Source organism: Erithacus rubecula (assembly GCF_903797595.1).
Source record: "Erithacus rubecula genome assembly, chromosome: 2".
Lineage (NCBI taxonomy): Eukaryota > Metazoa > Chordata > Aves > Passeriformes > Muscicapidae > Erithacus > Erithacus rubecula.
The window spans coordinates 78,345,968-78,373,020 of record NC_136685.1 but is presented as its reverse complement, the minus strand read 5'-3'; the positions used below and the strand labels follow the sequence as shown (position 1 = coordinate 78,373,020).

The following is a 27,053-nucleotide window of genomic DNA, read 5'->3' as shown; positions in this document are numbered from 1 at the left end:
CTTGCTGGTGGAATCAAGAGATGCAAAATATTCAGTGTGAGGTAGACACTGAATGGTTAAAACTTGGCAAAGTTATAGAAAACTGAAAACAGGCTCTCATAGCAGAAAGTGTCAGGTACCACCAGCTCCAGCTAAATTAAATTCTGTCCCTGTAGTGTATATGCACAGAGACATTTATATTCATATTTTTAACAGCCTTCTAAACTCTGCAGTTCACTGACAAACCCTTCATGAAGCTATCATTCCTTTTTTAACACCTGAACTTTAAAATGTCACATATAGCATTTAAAAGGACAGGCAAATAACCAAGGAAACATCCTAGCATGCATTTTGCTTTCTCTCCTTCTGGTTGATCTGAAGTCCATGGAAATCAATGGCAGTCTTTCCATCTAGTTCAGCAGAGTTCGCACTCAGTAGGTTGTTTCCTCCTAAAATTTCAGACGAAAAAGACCCCACACAAATGTAGGGTTTTTGAATTTCCTTTTACTCATGTATCTGGCAAGACTGATGTGCTGTCAAATGATCTTTTCAGTGCTAAATATACACCATTAACTACTAATAAAAAAACTCCAGGCTTTAAACATTCAGCTTCTTTTGGCATCTGTACAGAGCATTCCACTTGATCTCACAAGATGTATGGTTTGCACTAGGATTGCAGTCACAGTTTTCTTGTTAAAGCTGTCAACCGTTCCAGTGTCTATCTTTACAATGCAATTCAAACTTTAGTTAGGAAAATAGACAGTTCTGCTTGAACTATGATATTAAGATCCTTTAGCATTCCTTTTCTGCATCCATTTGCAGGCTACAGCTCCTGTTAAAACTAGGTTGCAATGTGAAAACAAGGGAGGGAAGAGGTTGATCCCTTCTGTTTGAGGCACTTCCTCTCAGTGGCAAAGATACTGTGGACATTAAATGCTTCCTTAAATGTGCTATTTTTTGGAAAAAAAACCATTTTGTTGGAACCACTTACAAGGCAAAACTTCACTGTCTCACCTTGTTAAAGTTACAGAGGTGACTCCAGGACAGAACATTGCCTTTTGACTGTCTTAAAATCAGCAGAGAAATTCTCTTGAGCTTTAGATGATTTGCCATAGGATTGCATTGGTATCGGGCTGGACTCATTAGCAGATATTTGTTAATGATATGGGAGAGGTGGAATAAAGTTTTTAGTTGTTTTTTTGTGAAAACTGATCATCTTCTAAAGGTGAATGGCCAGAGCATTTCTAACAAGACAGTAAAAATCGTCGGTCAATATTGCATGATGTAACTTAAACGTAATGACATAAAGCACAGAGAGAATACAGGTATGGGATAAACATATGTCTTCTAATGCTTAGGCTCCATGGGGAGCCCCCTTATCTGCTTCCATAAGGCGCCTTATTGTGCTTAAGTAATGGGTATTAGAAGCCAAGCAGTATGTTACATCTCCTCCTACATGGTACATTCCCATACTGCCTAGATACATATGAATCCTGCATGTCACATGTCATTACATTTTCTGAGACTATATCTCCATCCATGCTAAAAATACACAGAGAGAAAGAGAGAGAGAACTTCAGTGTAAGCAACAGATACTTCTGCACAGACCCTTGGCAATACCAAAGACTGAGAAATTTACACATGTGTTTATTATTCATCATTGTTTGAGGAAGAGCATTTGTGAAGATAACCAGCCCTAGGGGTTTTCACAGCAAATGCCTGCTAGGGACTTACACCCATCCCTTTCCAAGCTGGATAAATTCAAGTGAAGCCCCTTCCACCTGCCTTTTCATCTACATGGTGGCCTGATTTTTTTCTGAAGTGCTTAGTTACAGAGCCATTCCCGTAAAAATAACTCCAGAGCTATCCATAAATACTCTCACTCAGAAATTCCAAGCAGTGAACAAATCTGTGAAACTCGTGACCTGCCAATGTCCTGCTCCTCAGCTACCGACATGCAGGGACCTGAGCCTGCTGTGGAGATGAGCCACCTTCCAGCAGCCTGTGCACTGCCACCTCTCCGTTCACACAGAGAGGGTCCCCAGCGCTCAGCCACCCACCAGCAGCGTGTGGTGGCCTCCAGGAGCCCACATTGTTATAAGGATGTGAGGCAGACCTCTTGGACCAGACTCCACTCCCCTCCCCCCAAAACCCAGGAAAATCATTAGTGGCCTAAAACCTCGCTCTGGCGGCTTGGCTTCATCGCTGGCACTCTGGAGTTGGATTTGGTCTCCATATGAGAGACAGGGGAGGAGCAGTGGTCCCCTGGTGACATGTGTCAGGCAGGAACATGGCACATGCTCGGAGTACCCCCAGTGTCCCGGGCTTTTGCACTTGTGAACAGCCGAGTGGGCAGACCCCTCCTGCTCGGCTGCAGCAGATGGAGTGGTGAGGCAGGCTGCGTGTCTGCAGGGCTGGGCAGCAGAGCTGTGCTCTCAAGCTCCAACTAATGAAGCTGATTTGATGAGCTGATTATTCTTGTGTATTAGTGCATCGCTGACATGGTGCTCCATGCTGTACCAGACACAGAAGGAAGGGTACAACATGGGCCCCCTACCGAGCTTTCCACCTAGGCAAATGGGCCAGACGATCCAGGAAGACAGGATTCTGGATGGAGAGAAGGAGACGTAGCCCCTCTTTGTAACAGAGCACTGCAGCTCTCTGAGCTGGAATGTAGCAGCATTCCTAATTTAGATACTCCGGTTGAATTTTAAGTGGAAGTGAACAAAACATTTGAAAAGCTGTCCCTGTTCTCTCAGCAGGGAGATTTCGAGAATTTTCTGGGTTTGGGGGAGAAATGCTGGCACAAAAGCAGACAGTTTTCCCAGGTAGAGATGTGGCTCCTGGAAGCAAGCACAGGCTTTCTAGATGTGATGAATGTAAACAAAGAGGGGCTGGTTATCAGTAGGTGATTCATGATGGGAGGGATAATGATGAATAGGTGTTATGACAACAACTGCTCTGCAGCTGTAGCTCTCTCTTCTGCCACAAACTGCCAAAAACTCACCAGCTTTCTCCTGGGACCTTCTAATGGCAGTAAACAAGGCTTGACAGTGTCCAACACAGAAGGTACATGACTGTTGACCTCCTCATGGCAGGGGAAAATTGGCTAAACAATATTAGGTCTCTGAGTTTTTGCAGACAGCAAAACATCTCCCAGAAAACATTCTTTCTGGTTTACATAAGCCATTAATTATGTTAATAATGCTTCTACCTATGCAGTTTCTCTAATTTTAACCCAATATTCCTTCCTCAAAATGCAAAAAATTACCCTCTGGGAACACAAGGATGGCTTTTTATGTATTTTTTGTTCATTTCTACTCCAAAATGAACAAGAACAAGCCCCAGCAGATTTTTTTTTTTTCAGGCAGAGTGGCAGTTCTGCTCTTGCTGAATCATCTGTGACAATGATTAGGCAAGAACACAAGAAAAAACATTTCTTGGCAGCCAGGCATCAATCTCCCCTACAAAGTACCAAACCCACCATTTAAAAATCAGAGGCAGAGTTTGAAAAATGCTGCTCCAGGTAACTTGGTCTGTGTTTGGCACAAGCTGTGCTGGGCTTGGGGAAGCTCAGCACAGTCCAGAGGAGGGACCAGCTATACGCTCGTGATCAGGTGCTTCAACAGAGCAATCGTGTAGTCTCCACCATGGTATCTGAACACAGACAGAATAAACAGGAGAGGTTTGCTAGAGAGTCCAGTGTGAGGCTGAATGCATACAGAGGTCTGCTGGAAAGCAAAACTGACATATGGTAGTGTTGCTCGTGTATTTATTGGTATTGGTATTGTATTTATGGGTTTGTATATATTTGAATATCTTTTCCAGATTCCTCTGCTTTAAGGGCCTTAATCATGTGAGTCCCATGCTTCACCCAATCCGGGAGGTTTTCTGCCTGTCAGGGCCCCATCTCTGTCACTCCTCATTACAACAGTCACCTATGAGAATAGGTAGAGAAACAAAAGGCCAGATGCACAGCTGCACAGATGAGTGAAGCACACTGCAACAAAGGAGAGCAACTCTCTTTGGACATAACTCACGTGTGAACTTGTTTGACTGTTTGTAATCCCATTTCTTGTTGCCTGTTCTCGCAGCTATGCTGAATTTAAACATATAATTATATTTTGGAAAGCATATTATTGGAAAATATGTTATGATTTCCAACCACGTGTCCTCTCCTTCATAAGGTCTATTTAATCTCTATGTTGAAGCATTTAAGAAGAATGGGGATTCAGGGAGCAGGGATGAAGGGGAAGAAATGAGGGTTATGCCAGAGAACTTCAAGCTGAAGTTCATGATTTCTGTTCTCAGTTCTTCCAGAAATTTTCCCACACAATGTTGGATATGCCGCTTCACCAACATGTGCCTCAACTGGGTAATTTGTCAAATGATGAAACCTGACAGCCCACACCACGAGGTCTTGCTGGGTATCTTGATGCATATTTGTGAGTTTCTGAGATCCCACTTAGGCTAGCACCACAGAGAAGCTTTTAACTAAGCAGGATAAAAAGGAAGCGGAGGCTCTGAGGTCTGGAAACACCAGCCTGAGGATTCATGCCTGGCAAAGAATGTCAGTGCTATTGCCAAGCTTGTCTGCTGAACTTCTTGTAAGGTGACCCTTATTTCTACACAACAGCAAACACCCCATTAGATGTGAAAGATGACTGCTATTTACCTGCACCAGATTTCCACTGCAAACCAAAGCACTCCCTAACTAAAATTTCAGAGAAGTCATGGGATAATGCAAGGACTGAGTTCAAGGACCAAGAGCAAGGGAAAATTCCAGTTTCATGTACTATTCTCAATCACTCCTACAGCCATTGTAGACCCAGTGGCTTTCTAACTGGACTGTTATGTTTCACTGAAAGGCTAAATTTCCTACCCAGTATCTATAAACCAGAATTTTGTTCATGGCAGAGAATCACTGGACACTTCCTTCCTACCTTGCATGCATTGAAAAGCTGAGATAAGTATGAGGTGCCCAGACAGAAGACAGTATTTGCTGCCCAGGGATCCCTCTGTTCTGTAAGGGATGGGATTGGATTGGGCATGCAGTCAGTCCTTGTAACTCCACGGTGCAGGCCTTTCTGGCTCTCTTACTTCTAGAAGCAGAAGTCTGGGTTACACAGACAGTCCTCTGGTTTAAGAGCTCTGCTGCCAGCCCTGAGCTGTTGGCCCAGCACAGGACCTGTGCAGAGGAGTCACAGAGCCAGAGCACACCCCTCCTGCAGAGCCATGGTCACCACCCGCCTATGATATGATCCAGGAACTCTTGCTCCACTCAGTTCCCACTATGTATTTTGTGATTATCCATCTTGTGAAGATTTTGATGGAAGGCTTTCTGAGCCAGCAAAGTTGGCTGTCTGCTCCATATCTGTGCTTTTGTGACAGTGACAGACCCCACTTTTCAAGCTGGACAAAAAATGGTAGCTCCAGGAAACTCTCTTATCTGAGGCTTATTGAACTGTCTTATGAAATTACTGCCCTCCAGTCTATCTGTCCATTGCCTTTCTGGGTTACCTAAGGTGTGTCTCAGTGAGGTGTCTCAGCCCTCCTCCCAAAGCTTTGATAAGATAAAAGCAGACCTGAACGTGCAATGCTCCCCACAGTGGTTAATAAGCTGGGGATGCTGTGCCTTGTCTCCTTGTACCTTCAGCTATGTATTTCTGTATGCTGTGGATTGCTCTTCCCCTCCTTCTTCCTCTCTAGCTCCTTTTCTTTTCATCCCTTCCTTCAGGGATGAATACATAACTCCCCATTTTAAAGGGGTTATACAACACATAGAACAACACCCACACATGCAGTGTTCCCTGGTCCATGCTGGAGACCTCTCACTGCTCCTACAGTCCCTTAATTCTGACCATCCAGAAGCACCAACAGCTTGTTCTGAGTCAGCTTCCTCTACCATCATGTGCATGCAAATTAAACATTTTTTTTTCTGCACAGCCCATCGAGAATAACATTATTTTCTGAGCCATGCTATAGCTGTCTTCTTGGTAAAGCACAGACAGTTAAAAAAACCCAATCACTTTTAAATGCCTACTGAAGGAATGCCTAATGGATAAATTAGGCATATCTTGGCTGTGAAGATGGCACCTTTCAGCAATATCCCATAATGAAAGCTTTGGGAGTGATGACCTGATATGGTGGCATGCTAATGTGAACAGCTTCTCTCAGTTACACATTTTATGACAGGATCTGAAGAGTGACGGATTAAGAATATATTAAATATCAACTGCTTTTTGGATGAGTTTCTTAATACAATAAAATTCGAAGGCAAGTTGGTAGAGTGCTGTGTAATCTACAGGTATTTATGAAACAGTGAACAAACCTAAAAGGCTGCATCTCTTGAGTGTGATTTGCTAATTTTCTAGCAGAGTTACAAAACAGAAAAGATTTGCATTTGGATCATTGTTTTGAAGACTTGTTGCTTACCTAAATCTTGAGCCAAACTGTTTCTGGCATGCAAGTTGGGTGGGAGAAAATTCTCCTGCACCCTGTTTGCACCCCCTGTGCCCTGCGCTGGAGATGAGGTGTTGGTGAGAGTTGCCAAGAAAATGAGTGGCAGCATTTGGGGATAGAGAGGAAGAAACCTACGCCAGGACACCTGGGAGGTGCTCTGATCCAGCACATGCACCTCCCTGGCAGGGTGAACAAACATATCAGGAACAGACTCATGCCTTGTCTTTCCCTCGTCTTCTTCATTCCTCCAAAACCCAAGTTTTGTCTTATGTGCACAGCCAAGCCCTAGAAAAGTTTTCTCAGATACCCTAATTCTGAATGTTGGTTTTTTCTCTAGGAAAGGAGGGTAAACACAATGCAGCATGAAGGAGACTACAGCGTAAGTGGGGTAGAAGCTTGGCTAAAGAAGATTAATGCTGGAGAGCTGTCTAGGAAGGGGCCAGCATAAATCCTCAGGAAATTAAGCATATGCAAGGAGTAGCAGACAGTGACTATGGGAAAACCTGTCAGAACAAAGTAGCAGTCTTCCACTCTCTCCTACCTACAGACACAGCCAAACGCACAAGAATGGGGTTGGGGGTTGTTCATAAATAGTCTGGCTGCTGTTTGTCAGAGGCAACAGTTGAAATGTCCGTGCACAATTGCTACTTTAGCATGTGCTAAAAATGACAATGGCGTCCAGTCGCAATGGCCCCGCTGAGAACTGTCGTTCCAAGTCACAGTCATAAAACTACTAGTGGGTGGTCTTCATCTCCGTTTGTCCTCATTATCATTTCATTGTGTTTCTGTGGCCCACTGCACCATGGCACTCCCTGCATTTTAAAGCATTTCATTGACGGGGCAGTTTGACATTCATATTTATATGTCCTTGTTGTATTGCAGAGGTTTCTTCTATTCTTGGGGTCCAAGCCTTTTGTGAAATGGTGCGAGGAAGATGTGTATTCAAATCTTGGACCAATGAATTGGGTATTGTCAGGAAATAACAGAAAGTATTGAGGATTTAAATATCCTGGACCTTATCCTGCTTCTGTGGAACCCAACAGAAAGGTTTTTCTTGCCAGGGACTGAAAGCAGGGTTGTGGAAGAGGTCAGATGGGCGGCTCGTACCTGGTTTGGGGTTCAAGAGCAAGCTCCCTGGGTTACAATGTTAATGGGAGGCAGTCTGCTCTCCCTTCTCCTCTGCCAGAAGTGCAGAACAAAGCTCCTATTGACTCCAAAATCAGAAAGTCCAAACCCCAATAATATCTCTTTTATTTCCTAATTCTTGTTTAATATGCAAGACAAAAGCTAAGCAAAGCCTATATGCAGTTCTGTGACTGGGCAAAGCTTGAGCTGTAAAAGCAAAATGCTTGCCAAACCTGTGAAAAATAAAAACAAGAGACAGCTTACACAGTAGAAAAGGGGAAAAGAAAACAACAAAAAACCCAAACAAACTAGTGAAACCTTAAGATTTACTTCAATTGTTTTACTTGTGCTCTTGGCTGGTGGCTCCTCTGCTTCAGGAACCGGGGCCAGAGCAGAGGATCCCCTGCCTCCCTCCCCTCCTCAGGCAGGATGGCCAGGGGCACAGCAGAGACCTGAGGCATGCTGGGCTGCCTTGCCCTACTGGAGAGCAGACTGAAGAGGGCAGATGTAGGAGGCACGTAGGGCTTCTGCCATTTTGCAGGGCCAACGTGCACACAGCTGGCTTGCTGTGTGGCAGATCCCCTGTTCTGCATACATTGGGCTGCACTACACGGCTCTCCCCACTTTCCAAGCTTTGCTGGTTCCAGGCACATAAAGGAGCAGCTGCTGCTCATGTGTGCATGCTTTTTACCCAGTGAGGAGTTGAGGATGTTTCTTGGCAAATGGCAAGAGCCTTAAGTTTGCAGGTGAAATGCCATGGAAGGGAAATAAATAAGATAGGCCAGATTGTAAATAAGGAGGGGTTGAAATGCTCTACACATGACTTCAAAGGATAGCAAAGCCTGGCTTGAAAATCGAACTAAAGAAAGAATAAAATATCTGAGATGGGTTTTCTGCAGGTCTTCCCAAACAAAAAATTGCCTGTGGACAAGAAATCAAGGGGATAGACCAATCTTATCCAGAAGTTCCTCTTCCTGGAGTACAGTTTTTATACCTGACCATTTTCTCAAACCATTGGCAAGAATGCCAGAATTGTTAGAAGAGTCCTCTTAGCCCTACAGGATCATAATTTCCTTTGCTAGCTAGAGAATAGGAGCATGCAAGAAAGAAGTGTGCAGGCATCTCATGTTGCTCTTCCAACATGGCTCAGTTCTGATCTGCAAGCTTTCAAAGCAGGATTCATCCCCTGTGCTCATTCAGCCCTTGGCCTCAGCTACTGGTGCCAAAACTGAGAGCAAAGAGAGCCAAGTGGGATGACAGCTTTTGTACTGTGCTCTTTGGCCCACTAGAAACTGGACAGTGAGACAGCAATAAAGATGCCCTGTTCAACCGGTGTGCCTGGACCCACAGCAAGCCACAGCAGCAATAACTGAATCCTCTACTTTTTTGCTTATATGGCAAAGACCTGAGATGGGAGAGGTGGCTGTGGAGCACCTCTGATATGTTCTAAACTCAGGACATGCCTGCCTGACCCTCCTCTGTGAGACAGCGGTCATGCCCAACAGAGCTTGCAATAGTAATACTATTGTTTAAATATTATTTGTCATGGTTGTAGCACTTCTGTTGGTGGATGATTGATGGACCAGCTGGAACTGCACTGAGCATATTCATTAAGCTTTTGGTATATTTTTACTTTTGGCTGTCAATGGTTTAGACTCATGATTTTCATCCTGTGCCTTATTTATGAGCTGTTTGGGTTGACAGTCTCCTATTTGCTACTCACCCCTCATAGTATTGAGCTGATCACCTAAACCACACAGTACCTTGTCTGTTTCTCTCTGGGTAGGTGAAACTTGTCAAAGAGAACAGTAAACAAAGAAATACCACAAACTCATAACCATTTGCACATTTTATGTGAATAAGAACATTACAAAGAGCAACCAACCACTCTGACAATAGTCAACGCTCACTTCCTTAAAGAATTATCCAGAAGGCACAGCAAGGAATGATAATTCAAGTAGTATTTAAGCAAATATTCACCAGTCCTGTTTTTCAGTACTTAATCTGCTCTGTTATTGGGACCCTCTGTCTTTGGTCATGTTGGAGTCTATCTTGAAGAAAACATTAGCTTGTACTTTTAATGCTAGTGGTGATTTCCTTAGGAATTCTATTACTACTCATGCAGAAGAGGGGAGAGGTTCCCATTAAGGAGACTAACTGATTATTTGGTTATTATTTTGATCTGTAATGCATGCTTTTAACAGCCTAAAATAGAAATTAACTTTAGACAAGGGCAAGACCTACATGTAAAAATGAGACCTGACATTTCAAACTTATTAAGTACTGTAATTTAAATAGCAAGTGATTTCATCAAATGCAGGTAGCTTCCTCCCATATTTGGAACTGCACAGATGCTTAAGCCTTCCACCAGACTGGGAGCATCACTCACTTTAAAGGTGAATCGCTTCCCTTCCCCAAATAACCTGCAAAATAGAATCTGTAACAATTTCATAGTGATTTAATTTTTTTACATTCTGCCTTGATCATTTAAGAAAGATTGCAAGAACATGAGATTGTTACAAAGGATTGTGAAAAGATGAATCTTGGAAGAGACTTCACAAGAAAGACTGCTGTAAATCATGTGCAGAGACTGTCTGTAGACTGCAGGGTAACATGGAAAGAATCCTTCTTCCTAAGTACAAAAAAGACTGGTTTAAAAATGGAAGCAAGGGACACCAGAAACACTGCTACTTTGAATGTTGTGTTACGTTTAGCTGAATTTCGTGTAACACTATGTGTCACTGACATGACTCCTTCAGCACATATTCATCAACATAAAATTTTGTGCACTGGCATTTTACATTGCAAATAGCTAAGAGAAAAATAGGAATACCCTTTTGAAAAAGTGTTGCTGGGTTTTTTTACTTTAATTTTCTTTTGTGATTATCAATACTGGAACTTCTGCCTGTGGATCCTGTTGTAATTAGGAGAGGTTTGCTGTGCATTGTCCCCAGTTCCTGGCTGGCTGCTCAGAGCTTGCTTAGAAGCACTCAGCAGGGAAACAGGGTCATGTTGGGAATCAGCACGGACAGCTGTGACCCAGCATTGCCCAGTATCTGGCATTGCCAAGAGGGCCCTGTCGCAGGCGAGGGAAATGCTCTGTTCCCCAGGCACTGTCACCTGTATTACCGGATGCACACTCTGAGAGGGTGCCAACAAGCTCCCCTGCTCCCCCCAACCCCATCCCACCCACTTCTCTGGGATGCTGGTCCCTGCATATCCCCTGAGTCAGCAGAACTGTTGCTTCCCAAGAGAATCAAGCTGCCCCAAATGCACTCATCCCAAGGTGACTGAAAGCAGCCGTCCTGGTCCGGCTGTGCATGTGGAGGTGCAGGCACTGAAGTCCAGGGTCCAAGAAGGCTCCTTCCAAAATGCTAGGAGTCACATCGTGTTTTGAAGGCTTAATTTGGTAATTGGGCAGACCCCCCTGGCCATCTGTGCTGAGCAGTATCTGCACTCCTGGCTGGGCAGAGGCACTTGGCTCCCCCCTGACAACAGCCTGACACCTCTGATTAGGGAGCACAGCCTCCCCACACCCTGCTATCCCCCCCATACCCCCCAGGAGAGGCAGCTCTTGCCAAGAGGGTGTTCGGGTGCCCAAATCCAGCCCAAAGGGTGGCCAGGGAGCTGACAGCACATACAGGAGGCAGATACATCACTTCCCTACCACACCCTCCCAGGCTTTGGGGGTCTGTGGGTCAGCGAGGCAGGAGGGCTGTGTTCACAGCCAAAGCTCCCTCAGTGTTCACCAAGTCTCTGACTTCAAGGCTTTTCTTCCAGGTCTAAGCACTTGTTCTTGTACCTGGCTCCAAAACAGCATTGAACCTCAGCACCCAGAAACAGCAAGAAGTGGGGTTATTTTTATTCCATACAGAGGTTTTTGGACATATGCTTGTTTTAAGACTGTTGTGTCTTCAGATTTATCCCTCTGGAAGGAAGGGGAAGTGAGTGTGGGAATGCCTAGATGGGCTGAAAAAACGTTCAGTGTTGTTTTGATACAAGTGGCCGCATTGCATTTCATTCTGGGAGGAATATTCATGGCTAAGCTCTAAGCCTCTGATTTATAATGGAAATACTGATAGATCCAGATCCATTTGCAGATGCTATTATAATGTTTCATCCTGGGGAGGGGAGGGGGAAGGGAAACTGCCTCCTTCCCTTTTTTCATTTTAAATATCGGTACACTCTGATATTGGTTTCATGGAGCATTTGGATGGGTCCTTATTCACAAACGAATAAAAATGAGTAAAGTCCTCAGAATCAAAGGTAAGCCAAAACTGGCACCCATAAGCACAAGGCAACCCAGAGAGCCCATCTGCAGCCAAACCATGCAGCAGACCCAGACACAGCTTAAAGGCTGGCAACAAGACCGCCTGCAGAATCTGCCAAGGAACCAGATGCTGTTGCTTCCCAAGCTTGGCATGAGGGTTCCTGATTGCCATCCAACAAAGAGGAAAAAGAGGAATGATATAATGTGGTGGGATAAAACACATCCCACCTCAACCTCCTTTATTGCTCATTGAAAAAAAATTGTGGAAGATACTACTGGAAATGTATCATTGTTTTCAGAAATACATACATTAGCCACAACAATGGCCTTGCCAAATGGGAAAAGTAGGAGCTATTTAAATGTATGTGCCATTTTTAAAAAAAAATAAATCTTCATATGCTGTTTTGGGTATGGATGTCTTTGTGTCTTTTGTTAACTGTTACAGTGATAACCACTAAAATGAATACAAGTGTGGCAAAAAGCTTCCAGTTTTTTACGGTAATATTCCAAAATCCCCTGTGTCGGCACAGCTGTCTAGATCAGATGGACACAATGATGGCTACTGAATGTAAAGAAGCCAGGTTTGTACAATGAGGTGCAGAGAAATAATAAAGGAAGCTGTAAATAAAGATATGTGATGAGGAAGACATTATGAAAGAAAAGATATATTGAGGCATACTGATAAGGGCTCTGCTTTTTCTCTAGTTGCACAAGTCTGTTGATGTAACTTAATTTCATTGCCATTGCACCTGAGGAAAACTGGAGTAGATTTGGCCCAGGCAATATAAAAAGAAGTCATGAGTTGTGTGGCTGTGCACCTGAGGATATATATTAGCCCATGAGGGCACCATCAAAAATCCAGTAGAGAGGAGGAAACAAAATAAACAAGAAAATACATATAAAGTAATATGCTGCAGGTAGGCAAAGAAATAGGAAGCAGTAAAAAAGTGATGTAAAAGAAGAAATAACAAAATACTCATAGTTATCTGAACAATAACAGCTGTTATCATTACCCTTATCATCATCATCAAATCATATTTTGGAAAATAGCAGGTGCTTCCACAAATTATGTTTCAGGGCAGCTCAAACATATTTACAAATTTAAGTCATTTTTGCCAGAGACTTTCAGCTGAAAGAAATGAATCAGAACATGGTAGACAAACTAGTCCCATGATTTTCATTGTTAGCTGGTTTAGCATAGTCAAAAGATTCAGGCACCTGTTTAAAAAAAAAAAAAGGGGGAGGCTTCCTACAAAATCAAGGACAAGGGATCTTTCATTCAATAGCACAGTGGTTAGAGCTGTCACTGAGGACAAGGAGACTCAGTTTCAATGAAACCTGTGAGGTTTCACATTTCCCACATCAGGGTGTTGTCTGAACAGAGCTGTGATGTGGCTTCACATCTTTTCTGGGCATGGGAAAATATTGGATATTAAACATGAGTCCTCCACATTAACAAAACTGTTCTGGCTGCTGTGATACTGGCTCATTTCTCTCCCATTCTGTCTTGCCATCTTTTATGTCCCTTACTTTTCATTAATATTTTTAATTGAAATCCTTTTATTGTAATTGTTTTATCTTAGGAAGATGTGTCATTTTCTTTACCTCATTCACTTCATTTTTATATTTTCTTTTTTAATTGTTGTCTGTTTTTCTAACGAATTTTAATTCTTTATCAAATCAAATTATTCATACTTTCAAAAACCACATTCAATAGATGCACAATCCTTCTTACAACATCTTCAACAGGTTAAGTTAAAAACACTTGGTGAAATATGAGGTATGGAAATATGATTATTGTAAATAAAGAATTTAAGATAGTGAGAAATACATTGTAAAGTGTTACATACTAAAGGATATAAGGTTATTCTTGGTGCATCTAAGTTCCAAATACATATTTATATTTACAGAGCATTATATGTGATAAATTTATTGTACGTGTAGAATCCCAGCTGTTACAAGTTTCACTGCCATCCATGTTTATACACTGAGAACTGAAGAAATGTGCTACCATGACAAGGTGCATCTCAAATTGTTTCTCTCACCTTTGCACACCACTAGAAGATGTTTCCTTTTCTGGAGTGAAATATTTAAGACTAGCAATAAGAAAGGCTTTGGTTTGAAAGGCTGCTATGTGTTTTTATACCTGTGTATGTGGCCTAAAAATTCTTATGATACATTTCCTTTATGCTGAGTGTAACTCTCTTCTTAGAGGACAGCATTGCCTACTGAAGCAGCATCATAATCATGGTATGACACTATAGAATGAATTACAACATTACAGAAAACACAGGCACCAATGAGTACTGAAGACTGTGAGCAGCATTGCCTGAGATTTTCTATTCTAAAATCTCCCTTTGTTATATTCCGACTTGGCTGAACATTCACCATTTGAGGTAAAATTTTCCATCATGCTTGGCTGTCTCAGGCTGATAATTACAGTTCTTGTTTTGCTAAGTTTTACCAAAAAAAAAAAAAAAAAAAAAAAAAAAAAAGGAGCTCCTTCCTTAAATAGGGCCCTGTTCTCCTGTGAAATTGACTGGATTGACTGATTTACAACTTCTTTGATGGAAGAAACAGGAACAAAATGTCAGTTGTCTGAGATTCGATACCTACATGTGTATCAGCAAAATGCAGAGATGGAGAGGCGGCAAGCACCGACCTCCTGGGGCAGACCTCACCCTGAGTGCCACTCGCTCACCTCTGCTGCTGCTGCTGCTGCTGCTGCAACACCTCCCATTCCAATTTTGCCGCCCCGAGCAGGGCGCGGGCTGCGGTGCCCCGGGCTCTGAACACCCTGCCCGGCCCCTGCAGAAGCTGCCGAGGGTCGTGCAGGCAGCGGAGCCGGTCCCCGGCCCTCCGGAGCCTGTGTGCTGCTCGGGCACGGCGAGCGTGCCGGTGCCGGTGCCCCCGCCGAGGCCTTGTTGGCCGCGGGGGTGCCTGCAGCCGGTGCAGCACCTGGAGAGCTGGCGGCGGCGGCAGCAGCTGCGGCAGAGCGGGGCTGGCGAGCCAGCAGGCCGGGCAGCGAGCGGCGGGGGGCACCCGAGGGGCCCCGGCCCCGCAGCAGAGGGGAGAGCGGCTCCGAGTTATTAACAGCTTCCCTGGAAGCCGAGCCGGGGCCGCGGCCAGGGCAGGCAGCCAGCCAGCCCAGCATCCCGGGAGGCTTCCTCGGCTGTCTTCGCCCACCTCTTTTGCTCCATCCAGTGGTGACGAGCCATCTTGGAGGCTCCGGGCTTTGCCAGTGAAGCCGAGGGGCACGGGGTGCCTGGGAGCTCCCTGCAGCCCTGGGAGCGGCACCCCGCTCCTCCCTGGCCGGCGGAGCGCGGGAGCCCCGCTGTGCAGAGCGGCGGGCCTGGGGCTCCAGCACCTCCCTGGCTGCAGGGCGCCATCGCTGCCCCGCAGCCCCGCGTTTCGGCCGCCTGCCCGAGCTCTCCCTGGGCTGGGTGCGGATTTCTCTGTCGCTTCTGGGGTGAGGCAGAGCAGCAGCAGCCGAGGGCAGGAGGGGCCCCTTCAGCATGAGCCCAGCGGGGAGTGTTGGCTGCTGGAGCGATCCTGGGCCGCAGGTCGCCAGCTGTGTCCAAGGTGAAAGCAGCCTGCAGGGCCCCTCCACTACAGCCAGAGCAGCTTGTCAGGTGCTTAAGGTGCTCATCACTAAGGGCAGCATTTGGCCTCCCTTCATCTATTTGGAATTAACTTTTTTTTTTTTTTTTTTTTTTTTTTTTTTTTTTTTGCCTTTGACATCCATGTCTATTTTACCAGCTAGTAAACTTGTATTCTCACAATAATCTCTGTGTTGCCTATAAGAAATGCACGTTGTCTCAGAGCAGGAATCCATCAGTGAAGAGCAGGAACCTTCATCATCCCCATCTCCCCTCCCCATTCTGTCCTCTCTTACCCAGGGGCATTTTGATGCCACAGGATAAAAATAAATAAAAGCAAGTACTTCCACTTCCTTGGAGCAGAGCTGATATGGCAGTAGCTCACTGGATGAGAGCAGCTCAGACCTGAAACGCTTTCTTCTCTGTTGGGATCACAGCTTGAGCGTAGGCTTGTTGTGTCGGAATGGGCCTACTGTACCCAAACATCTGAGCTTTCTCCAGCTCCTAGAGGAACATTTTATACTCATTATACATGCAGCAGAATTTCAAAATATGTCCCTGGGACCAGAATGCAGGAGGAGGGCAGTAAAGGTTAGGAGGTAGTAGGGGAAAAGCAAAAGGAGTGAGTAATCCGGAGTTGCCTGATCACCCTTTGAGACTTAGCCAGAATTAACCGTATCGAGGTGTTGTGAAAAGGGGAGATGTGTTACTTGACATATTGCTAACAAAGAGAGGTTTTTATTGCTTTAGGTACCTTCTAGAAGTAAAAAGCAAAGGATCAGCTTCACATCCCAGGTTTCAAAATGTTATGATCTAAGCACAGGATTCATCACTGCCACCACTAAGAGATCATACATCCTGGAGTGTCATGAGCCATCCATGATTTGTGTCATTGCAGAGGATGATAAATCACTGCTAAAGACATAACAAGCAGCATCATTGCTGCAACACAATAGATCATGATGCATCAAGATCTTTGCTAGAATATTATTTACAGTTAGCAGGGGCTTGGAATGGCAAAGCAGAAGCTGATATTAATCTTCCCTGCATTGTGCCTTTGTGCACACTAAGGGCCCTCTCTGCCCTGGGAAAAATGGGATCTGTAACACTGATGCAATAGCCACTGATTGCATACAATGGTGCTGAGAGAGGTTTTAAATATAATCGTGTATATATATATTTATGGAGAAAAGGAGCAACAGCAAGAGCAAGTGAAGTCCCATGCTTCAAAGCTTCTGCTCTTCAGAACCTATCTGTAAATGCAGACATGTTAGGATTTCTGTTGCTTGCAGTAACCTTAGGGAGAGGATTTAGTCATAAAGCTTGAGCAGACAAGCGACTTACTTGTTTTCAAAAAAGGTATGGAAAAGTCTTAGGAGTTCTTCCAGCTCTCACCCTATTCAGCACATGCAAAGACTTAAGCAAATTAAGTTTTATTCCCAAAACTACTTTGAGAATCAGTTTAAGGGAGGCACTAAAGCACTGCTGGCACAATTAATGTTTGAGGGGTTTGCCTTAAAAATACAATTATGCAAAAATCCCATGCCCCCTCCAAAACTCAAAAAATATCCCCAACCCAGACAATTCAAACTTCTGGAAACTACTACCAGCTATTTTTATAGGACACTCTCTGGAAACAGGCTCTCACTCTGCCAATCCAGTCAAGTGTTTCTTAGGCACTGGGGACTGCGAGTTATTTCTCTTTCTTATGCAGGACATTGCTGATTTAGGTCACATCAACAGGACTAACAGTTCCATTTAAAGAAATGCTGAGATGGATAGAAAGTTGAGCTTTTTAAAAAAAAAAACACTTCCTGCTGGAAGGAAATCTGCATTTCCAAGCTGTTGATGACCTTTTGACAGCAACACAAAAAATCCACAGTGCTTTATGAGAGTCTGCCCAACTCCAGCCATACCCTGTCAGTGGAGGAATATTATCCCTCTTCTGCCATCCTAAAGACAAAAGACACAAGTAAAGTGCCTTTCAGTTTTATATCAGTTACTCATCCTGTGTTAGCTTCATGATGTGAAGCTGAACCCTCCCACAGACTTTAATTGAGTTAAATCATTGCCAGAGCCTTTTAGGCTCCCTCTCACACACCCTTCAATGTGTGCATCTCTGATGAGGCATGTGAGCAGAGACGGCTCCCAGGACGTCTGGGCAGCAAGCCACCTACCTGTGGGCTCTAAATATTTCCATGAACTATATTTCACTTGAACATTTCTTTCCTGTTTAGACAATCATCAAAGCTGGGGAGGGGAATAGGGAGGAGCCATGAGCAATTTACTGGAATATATACAGGCATTCCCCAGATTTCCCATCCTCCTCCTTAATTGGATATTATCCCTCATTAATGACTCTGTGAGAGCCTGTAGAGTACTAATTGTCTGCAGTTCCTCTCTCTGTCCCTCCTCTCTCTCCTCACTGAGATTAGTCTTTTGTTCAAGTTCATGAAGTTTAATTTCTGTTCCTCTCACTGAGATGGGCAGCACATCCAACCTTTGTTCCACCAGAGCCCTCAGAACCTGGTGTCACCTCCCTGGGATGTTGTCTTAGGATAAGGTGAAAACCCAAAACCTCCTCCTGTTTCATTCTGAGTCACCAAAGCCCAGCTGTGCCAATGCCCTCACTGCAGTCCAGCACAGCTGGACCTGTTGCCACCTTGAGCACCCATCATGTTACTGTTTCATGCCTTGGGCAGGTCAAAACCCAGAAGGAGAGTCAGAAGTTATCTAAGCCTTTCAAAAATAAACAAAGGCTGGGTGAACATTTGCAGCATGTCACCTCCATTTGTCTTTTGAGGGGCTTGTGTTCTTTCAAAGTGAGACAACTAATCCCAGAAGAACAAACAAACAAACAAACAAAACTTAATTTAAGTGCCTATTAATCAAGGACTAATGTGAAAAACAAATGGTTTTGAATGGCTGAGATGCTGTTTTGCGTTAATGGCTGCTTTGGTAAGATTTTGGCTGGTTGTTGGCGTTTTTGTGACTGGTATTTTGTTAGGATATTTTAGGTCCATATATTTAAAAGATGAAACCCAGTAGGCTTTCCCCTGGCACTAACAAGTTCCCTGACATGATTTTGGGTGTGATCGCCTGTTTTGACTTACAGTCTGCTTGGTCAGGGCCAGGGAGCGTTCCTGCCATTGTCCCCGCCGTTGCTCTGGAGATGCTGTCCCTCAGGCTCGTCCTCCTTAGCCTGCAGCGCTGCCGGGAGCCATCGGGCTGTGACCCCGCAGCCGGGCACAGCCCCGCCGGCTCCGGCCACTCCCGCAGCCCTGTCCCGGCATTGCAGGCACTCAGGGAAAGGGACGTCCTTTCTCTTAGACCTCATCTGGGATTTCTGCCATGCCTGCCAAGCACAGCCCTCCTGTCCCAGTTGCTTTTGTGACAGGAATACTGAAGCCAAAGCTGGGCTGTGTGGGAAGGCAGGGGGACTTTTGTTGGTGTTTTCAGCAGAGTTAAGGTGGTACTGCCTGCTTTCTGCTATCCTGGACTCCTGCTAGCAGGAATCACAGGTACACTGCCCGTGCTTACTTTTCCCCTCTCCCCTGCCTCTCCTGCTGCTACAGTCACAAGCTGACTTGCTGCTGCCTGCAGCCAGCACGGAGTGATACAGACCTTGGCAATATGCAGGGAACATGACTCTGTCTTATAACCACTGCCACACAGGGAAGCCTCCCTTTCCAGCAAGCATCAGATGACTTGAAGGCAATTCTTCAGGAAGACCTTCTATAATAAGAAATCACAACTTGACAAAAGATCAAATCTTTTTAAAAAAACCAAAACCACAGAGTTGTTTGCTGCCTTTCTGCTTGCAAAACTGAACAGGTTAAGGTGATGGTAAGCTATTTGTCCCAGGAGCTACAGGCTCTCCAGCCACTAAGTCAGCCTGAAGTGGTTCAGTGTCCAGGTCATCCCAGGACACTGACAAGGTGATGGCAAATGACTTGGCTCCCATCCAGAGGCCTCATGTTTCAGGCTAGTCTGTCTGTCAGGGAGGTCCTGCCAGTGCCTTGTGGCTATCCATCCGTTCCACCTCAGCCAAGGTCAGCCCTGCCCCGGCTGCAGGCACACCTGCCACTTGGTCCTTGGTTTCCAGCCCCAGCATGTCTCCTGTCCCAGCTGCCAGGTCTGTGCTCCATGCCTAGTGCTGAACAGGTCTCATGAGTCTTCCTCCTTGCCTTCCAGCCCCTGGCCACATGGTAGCACCACAACCAGAGCACTTGCAGCTGCTTGGCCGTCACCCCATGTTTCCTGGGATCTGTCTGCTCCCCAAACTCTCATTCTTAGGATGGTGACATCTGGGCTGACCATTCTGCTTTTATTTGATTCAGATGTGGGGAGAGCTTTTTTTTCTGAAAATGACAGACGGAAAGGCAGACCTTCCTCTCACACATAGCAGCACTGCCTCAGTTCTAGCGGTTCAGGACACCTGGAGCAGGAGCATTAGTGTTCCTCACTCTCATCCTGAGAAATATAGGACAACAGAGACTACACAGTGGTTAGAAACTCTGCTATAAGGTCTGACCCATTTTTGTCCTCCGAAAGCAATCTAACATCTGCTCTCAGTATTTCTGTGTGCCATTTCAGAAATATCTTTGGAAGAGCACTGCTAATTCATGCCCTGCCTACTTTCAAATCGTATTATCTCAGACTCTAGTTTATATATGCTTGGGGATGGATCTTTATATAAAGTAAAACTTCCACTGAATATTATCTTGGGCATACAATTCAGGAACAAAATGGACTTGCACCTGGCACTTAAATCTCAGCTTGGTCCATCTGTCCTGCAAATCCTGCTGCAGCTAAGTGGGATAAAATCTTTGTTGTTCTGTGCTGTGGCAGATTTTTGGGGGCTTTTGGAGGTGGTGAGGAGAAGAGGCTTGGAAAAATGTCTCCCATTGCTCCTCAACCAGTGCAAGCCAGACCTGTGAGCTTGGTGGGACAAGAGAAGTAGAAGCAATGGAGATGCCAAACATTGCTTCAGTGTCGAGACCTGGAACTGATGAACAGAAATCCCTGTGGTTAACCACCAAGGAAATCTCTTCACCAGTGCACAATCAAGAGGCACAGGGGTTTGACTCCATGCATCAGAGGCCTTCATGCCCTGGAAGAAGACAACAAAATCCTTGTAGATCCCCTGTGCCAATATGAAGTCTGGGTGGCCTGATAGCTCTCAGAGGCCACTGCTAAAACTTCTCTTGTTTCTGAGTGAGAAGTTTTTATTCTGCAGATATTATCTGCCAATAAATATTCCTCTAATCGGAGAGCCATAAAAAATGCTGGCTCCGCTTATTTTAGAGTCCATCTTTGACCTTTACCACTGTGAAATACTTCTACTGATATTCCGCCAGAGGCCATAAAACATCTGGCCTGACTGTGCACCAAATAGCTGAAATTTTCTAGCCATTTCAGTTGGTGGCATTGACCCCAAACAACAATTTATCTGCACCATTTATGAGTGCCCTGGAAGCCATGGGGCCTGAGATGCTGGGAGAAGCTTAATCCATTGAGCAAAAGCAGTCCACACCTGGGAGAATGGAGAAACCTGATTTTGAAGGAAGAATTACAGCCATACATAGCATAATGCAGCAGCTTTCATGGCAGGGCCGTGAGACTGAAGGATGCCTGCCCTTACACACACCCTTCCTGCACCCAGCATCACTGCTGGGTGGCAAAACAGTGGGAGGAGGCAGGAGGGATGTAGATGGCCAGGCAGGGTGACACCAGTTCCCCCTCAGAGGCTGGGTTTCACTGGCACTGTGGCTGTGCCCCTGCCCCTCCCAGTCCCCCAGGGGCCCCGAGCAGTAGGGAAGGGAGCCAGGTGCAGGGGTTATTTACTGGGACAAACAAAAGCAGTGACTTTGGCAGGCCTGAGAGCATCAGCGAGGAGAAGACACCTGCATGTCAGCAGGTGGGCTCAGCTGCTGCAGTGCTGCACTTGCTGCAGCTGCAAAAGGCACATCACTGCCTTGGCTCAGGGTGCCCCCAAAATATGCAACCAGCAGATGGTGCCTTGCCCCACACCCTTCTTTTCTGACTCTGTCCCTTGCCTGTCTCCTCTCCATAGACTATGAGGCTGCTGACTGGTGAGGCTGGAGAGGACTGGACATCATTTTGGTGTAATTTTCTTGGAGAGCAAACAGCACTTGACCTTGTTTCTGTCTTGGTGGGCTGCCAGGAAGGTCAGCTGCCCAGCAGCATTTTTGGTGGTGGCGACCATAGCGGTGAGGCATCGCAATATCTTCAAACTCAAAATCTAATTCCCTGTGTGTTCTGCTACAGATGAATAGACAAAAGACCTCCTGGGCAGAGAGGGGGGCCCTGCTCCACCAGAGTTTGGATTTTTCACTGTCAGCCAAGCAGAGGATCCAAACTCCAACAATGAGCGCCCTGCTCCAGACGAAAAACATTTATAACCTCTCCAAGCCATGCTCTGGCAGGGCAATACAAACTGTGAGCTCCACAAGCTAATGACCTTGAAAGTATCCATTTATCTTGGCCTTTCCCCCCAGCTTGAGATGCCATAGAAAATGTGAGGCTTGCTTTCTTCTTTATTTTTTTTTCTTTTCCTTTTTGAGCAAGAGGGATGAATATTCAGGGAACGCAGGCAACATGGAAATTGCTCAGTTTCACCTCTCTGGCTGGAGCTCAGCACTGAGACCCCAGTGGAAAGCAAAACTGAGGGGCAATTGGTCTTGGTATTCTAGGAGGGCAAAGATACATCTCTATTTTACCTTCATTACCTGATTGCTTCACACTGGCTCTTCCTTCATTAGTTGTCATAAATAAACAATATTTGTAAACAACAAAATCCGATTCTTTGAGGCCATTGTTCTTATTCACTAAAGGCTTCTCATAACTTGGTGTGATGTGACAACCTGAACTGCATTAAAATCCAGACAACAGGTTAGAAATATCCCTGGAACAAATGGAGCTGGTGCACAGTAAATGTTATTTCCTCAGGGAGAGCAGTGACTCCCTGGTGTGTTTTACTTTTCAAAGTCGGTGTCTGTTTTCTATGCATTGCCACTGTACAGAAGCCATTGCTTGCCACAGCAGGGTGCTCCTTTTTTAATGGGATATACAACTTGGGTGTAAAATAATCCCTCATCATTTCCTTTGGTGTTCAGTACAGACAGCTTAAAGTGAAAAGGGAAGTCACACAAAGCAGCTGACAACAGGCACAGGCAGAAGCTGCTACTAGGAAACATCCTTCTGCTTACAGGGGGAAAAGAATATTTGCCAAGATGTTTTCTGATTGCTGAATGTTTTAGTCCTCTTACAGATGTGGTGGGATCAAGCACTTTATTTGCAGGTATCCTGCAGCAGATCTGGCTGCTGCTCTGCAGCACCTGCGGGCTGGGGTCTGCCTCTCACCTTTGTTCTCAGCCAGTAGAGCTGTCTGCTGGGATGAGCATTTGGGCTCCAGAGAGAATTTGCTGGCTGCTGCCTTTGAAGCAAGCACCAGCTCGTGTTTCCATTTTAGGCATATATGTAATGTACATCTTTGCTTACTGGGCACACTGCAGTGCAATCCAGCCTCAGGAATTCTTGGCTTCCCTCTGGATTTTGATGACTTTATAAAAGGTGGTGTTGCACTGAAGGGGTCCATGGTAGTCATCTCCTGACTCACTGCCAGCAGGATGGAGACTCATGATGACTTAAAGAATAGAAGTTTTATTCCAAGAGACACACATCCAGAGCTGCCTGCCCAGTGCCATTGCTGAGTGGAGGACCAGACATACCAAGGACACAAGACTGGGTGTGACCCTGCATTGCAGGTAAAGGCTTCCCATGGCTCCATGGGCCAGATCCATGGATTTTGGCAGGCCAGGGAGGTTGAGCCAACTCCTTGTATTTCTGTCCCACCTCAAGTGCCTGGCTCTCCAGGTACTGAGCAAACACTCTGGGTCAATGGATAAGGCTCAGTTCAGCCAGATACTTCAGCATCAGCTTTAAGCAAGCAATTAAAAGTTGAACAGTATTTAGGGAAGTAGTGCAGGGGACTGGCCCAACGAGATCATATTTAGCTTGAATACAGCTACCAGAGTCAGGCTGCTTTAAAAGTACCTTTATGGTACACAGATTTAACTATTTCTTCAAAAATAAAAATCCTATCACAGTAAAAGAAATGCCAAAGCCTTTTGGAAGCTGTTTAAGACAGTGAATAAGAAATCAAGAGTTGATTTACATAACAGAGTTATACATACGTATGTATACGTGAGTGTACATTTGCATGAAAAGCATTTGCAGAGAATTCTAAAAATAGAAGACATTTCAGAGGTTTGTAGGCAAGTAAATCTTTTATCTTTTATTGCTTCCCTCCAATTAATAGTTTAAATTAAAGCCCAGTCTTCCTGTATTCTACAGTCTGCAAGCCAGTGAACCACAGACTTTCCTAAAGCACCTCCTTCTAATTCCTCTACTGAAGGAGCAACCAGGAACTCCCACTGCTACCAAAATGAAGGTCAGTAGAGGAGAGATGCCTTTGTCTCTAGTCTTTGCAGTTCTCCTAAAATGAAATTCACCCCTTAATTTGGAGGGCAATTTTCCTCCAAGGAAGGTAGGAAAATTATAATAGTTCCCTGTGAAACATTCACTATTTTAAGATGAAAATGTTTGGAGCTTTGAGGTATCCAAGCAGAAATGGGAGGAGGTTGGAAACCAGTTCTTGTGAACTGTGTGCTCCAAATACTTAAAACGATGCTTAACCTCAAGCTTAAGCATACCCTTACTGACTCAGGTGGAGTGGCTCTCCTGCTTCACGCTAAGCGTATGTTTAACTGCTCCTCTGGGTCAGGGCCCCAATTAGCACACCAAGATCTAATTTTATTCTCAGTTACAGCTGCATGAGACTATATTAAGCAAACCACTTTATACCAGTAAAAAAAATTAGATTAAGCTTTGGCTCAGGGTAGAAAGGGAGAGCACGACACACAAAAAGGTATCTTGTTGGATGTTACTGCCTCTGTTATATCTATACTCTGATTGCTCTTTGTCCTCTTAAAACATCTCTGCTCCAACCTTGTCTCTCTCAGACCAGTCTAATTTCTTCTGCAAAACAGCCTCTCAGCAGAAAGTGTTTGCAAGCCAGTAAGAAAACGTCGTGACCACGGATCCCCCAGTTCCTACAACAAAACCTGTTAGTCAAAATCTACACAAATCCATTGGTAAAATGCATGTCCTGCACTTGTGTCCACAATTAACCACATTAGTGTCACTGTAATCTCTATTTCTTCATCCTTCCCTTCTCCATCAAGACATTTAGATCTTGATGCCAATGCTTCAGACACCAGGTCATGTCACTCAGAAGTAAAGCCTATTGACTTCAGTTTAGCTTAAGTGTGTTCTTACAGCCCTGTTTAACAAAGCACCCCTTTTCGATGAGCTACACTAAATTATCCTGAATTACACTAAATTATCCACTTACTGATAAATACATGCTTTGGTGTTTTCCTGAACAGAATTAACTTAAACATGAAATCAAGATTATGTCTGAGAATCTTCCCACCCAAGGTACAATCTCTTTGGAAGATCAGCCCTTAAATTTTGTGTACTCTTGTACAGGCAGCTGCCTTCTGCATGCCAGCTTCAAAACACCTCACAAGCTGTTGGATCTGCATACACCAGCCAGTGCTAAAATATTTAGTTTGTCTGTCATTTGCACCTGTAAAAATCAGGGGTAAATCCAGGAGAGATTACTAATGAGAAGTGAAATGCTGGCCAGTTCAGTGCTCCCAGTTTTCCTGCTTACTGGAAGCTGCAGCAGGACTGGGAGATCCCCTCAGCATAGCAAGGTCACAAGGTTTGGCCAAGGGCCCCAGAAGGCTCAGGGTTGGCTTTGGCCAAGCATCCAGGGGCTGGTATGTGTGATGCAGTGTCAAACAGGTCCTGGTGACTCCCACTGTGGCTGAGAGGTGATGAATACCCAAGTTAAAACTGACATGTGGTTTACTCCAATCTGTAGCAGAAGCCACTCTGATTTTTAAAAATATAATTTTGTCTTCATACAAGGAAAGTAGGAAAAAGCAGCATGAACAGAGGCACACTTTAAGATGAACGAAGCAAAGTTCTTGTTTGAAGCACTGGCAGGAGCCCAGCATCTCTCAGGCCAGGCACTGGGGTCAGTCCTGTCTGGCTGTCCCTGCCAGGGAAGGGCAAGGAGCTTTAAATTTTATTAAATATGGTTAATTTTTTTTCTCTTAATGGCTTACCTTTTTTTTTCTTTTTCTTTTCTTTTTTGCAATTGGCATTTGTGGTTGTGCTATGCAATATAAGCCAGAGGGTTTGTAGAATTACTGGTAGGACAGCGTTGATGTGGCAAGCCAAAAGTTTGAAGAAAAATTCATGCATGCAGGCTCCTAAATATGGATCTACATGGTTATTTTCAGCCAGAGTCTTGCACATCCATGGTTCTGGGTTAGAAAACATAAGCCCCAGGTGAAGTGCATTTGGAGGATCCCTGCCATCTGATGTGAATGAAGACCCCTGTCACAAAGTCATCTGTATGACCTACTTGCTTCTCGCCGCTATGGAATTGTCCAGGACTCATGTAACAACTTCAAACTCAGGCACATTCCTCGAGCTGTGTGAGGAAGCTTGCACATTGCCTGACCACATTATATCTGCCTCTAGGCAGTGTTATCACTCCTTCCCTTCCATATGCTTAAGCAGAATTTTTACAAAAATAAATGAAATACATATGTACATTATGCAAAGAGTGTTCTTGAGCCGTGCTATATTTGGTTTTGCATGATACGTATCCAGCGTGTAGACCATTGGCACTCGTTTTTTAACTGTTAGAGATAAGCAGAGTCACAGTAAGCTATAAAAGAGTGTAAAATATGCAGGGCCTGATTCTCCGGCTCGCGGAGGCCCCTTTACATCACGCTGGCACTGCACTGGAGTCTAAAAGCAAATGCACATGTGACTGGAATCCACTTTCAGGCCCTTTTATACTGCCAAAAGAGCTTAAAGTTGCCTGAATTCAAATGAGACTCAGATGCTTGTAGTACAAGCTGGTAGCCATCATTAAAACCTTCATTAATGCTGCTGCCCCTCTGCTCCCCAGCAGTGGGGTGAGCAGCAGCAGCCGACCCCGGGCATGAGGCAGTGCTGGAATATTGGGAACACTGTCCCTGTCACTACCCCTGGGGAGTGGGGGTGCTCCTGTGACCAGACACGGTGAGATGGATGCAGTGGGTGCCACCACAGGCAGGGAGATGCAGGGACAGACAAACAGGGTGTGCGTGGGCAGCTGAACAGGGAGGAGTATGTGGGGCAGAGCACCCCACTTTTCCCAGATGTCTCTGTGTCCAAACTGTGATCCGTATGGCCTGAGTCTCCCTTTTCATGGCTGGCTTTTCCCCCTACAAAGAGCTGACACAGAACAAGCTGTATGTGCAAGTGCAGGTACACCCGCCCTTAGCTTTAATCATTCAGCGCCAGCCAAAGTGGGAGGGACAGGAAGGCTCTGCCACCTTCCCGCTCTCCCTATGGCAGCCGCCTCCACCTTGGCCCAGGTTGGATCCAGCCACCCACCGTGCAGCACCCCAGGGCCCAGACACAGCCACTTCTGCATCCAGGAGGGAACCAGAGCTGCTGGCTCG

At 45.2% G+C, this 27,053-nt stretch overlaps 1 long non-coding RNA gene across 1 annotated transcript; it reads left to right on the top strand.

The window, feature by feature from the left end:
- Positions 1–15,251: 15,251 nt before the first annotated feature.
- On the top strand, positions 15,252–26,151 carry LOC306798074. Its single transcript, XR_013773279.1, has 3 exons — positions 15,252–15,418; positions 23,815–23,911; positions 25,836–26,151. It is a non-coding gene; the product is annotated as an uncharacterized lncRNA (long non-coding RNA).
- Positions 26,152–27,053: the final 902 nt, after the last annotated feature.